The sequence below is a fragment of the Pseudorasbora parva genome, chromosome 15 (assembly GCF_024679245.1).
Source record: "Pseudorasbora parva isolate DD20220531a chromosome 15, ASM2467924v1, whole genome shotgun sequence".
In the NCBI taxonomy this organism is placed as follows: domain Eukaryota; kingdom Metazoa; phylum Chordata; class Actinopteri; order Cypriniformes; family Gobionidae; genus Pseudorasbora; species Pseudorasbora parva.
Window position 1 is genome coordinate 27,087,295 of NC_090186.1, and position 1,283 is coordinate 27,088,577.

Consider the following 1,283-nt stretch of genomic DNA (forward strand, 5'->3'; position numbering starts at 1 on the left):
GGAGTTCCCTTCAACGACTGTTTTGTTTGTTTTGAGCGCGCCCAAAGAAGAGTAATTCACTGGTATAATGAAATATTACAGATTCCAGACAGATATAGATATATTATACAAAAATGTTTTAGTAAGAATACACAGGAAGTTACATTGTATTTGATGGGAGAACACAGGCTAATCAGTAAGTATTAGCATCATCATTCTGTTGTGTTTTGTAGTAACGTTAGGCCTATGTTAGTTCATCTCAATCTAAAACATTACACCTGCAGTCCTTCACTGAGTCTAAATGGCTAAATCCAGCTCTTTGTTAAATTTAATGTCTTTGTAATTATGTAGGCTACATCTTGCCTCTCATTCACCCACTCATTCATGATCATGAAACAATTATAAGTAATCAATGTATAGTCAATAGTTATTGTGATTGCCTGGATTTTCTGAATGTCTGGTACAGCTTTTAATATAATATTTCCTTAAATTTCAACCCAGGCACATTCATTTTTAAAAAATATAAGAGTTAATTCAAAACGTTTAAAAACGTGCATCCAGTGCATTGCTTTGTAAAAGTCAAACAGAACAAAATAGGCAATAGTTCAGATAATAACCAGTCACAGAAGTGAGTCAGAGGACCGAAACATGACATAAAACAGGTAAAGTTAACCCGAAAAGCCATAGAACAACAGAACAACGCCCTACTGTCATCTCTTTTTCTTTCAGCACACACACAAGGACTCCAAACATGTAAAAGACCAGGTAAGCATTTATCATCATTATCTTCTCCATTTCTGTCATTTCTATTGCTGCTAGTAAAAGGCAAAGTATTTTCTTCTAGTGCCACAAAGGACAAATTTGAGGTCTGCTGTTCATTTTATGAGAGTTATTTTTAATTACTTTATCTGTACCAAACACTGAATTAGTGATGATCAGAAGCTTATTTGTGAAAACTAAAATATTGTTTTAAAATCAGGGGCCAGAAATCCAGAATCAAAGATTAGTGTGATCCAAAGGTGATGGGGTTCCTGTGCTTTTAAGGTCAAGCTGCTTAGCCTCCACAAACCACAGGTATCAGGTATGTTGGGTTCATATTGCTCAGATTTTGCATACTAGTTTGAATATGACTGGACTGCAGCCTCTTTTTCCTTAAATTATTAACTTATTATTTTCAGTGGTTACTGGAAGATTGATTGTGACAGGGTTTTTAGACTGATGCACGTGCTACCATAACCTCAGTATTAAAATGAAAAGGAAAAGTGTGTGTTCAGCTAAAGTAATGACACATTCTGACTTGCTTT

The 1,283-nt window shown here is 34.8% G+C and overlaps 1 long non-coding RNA gene across 1 annotated transcript; it reads left to right on the forward strand.

The window, feature by feature from the left end:
* On the forward strand, positions 1–1,064 carry LOC137041527 (uncharacterized). The gene is made up of 3 exons (XR_010898114.1): positions 1–175; positions 709–744; positions 959–1,064. It is a non-coding gene; the product is annotated as an uncharacterized lncRNA (long non-coding RNA).
* Positions 1,065–1,283: the final 219 nt, after the last annotated feature.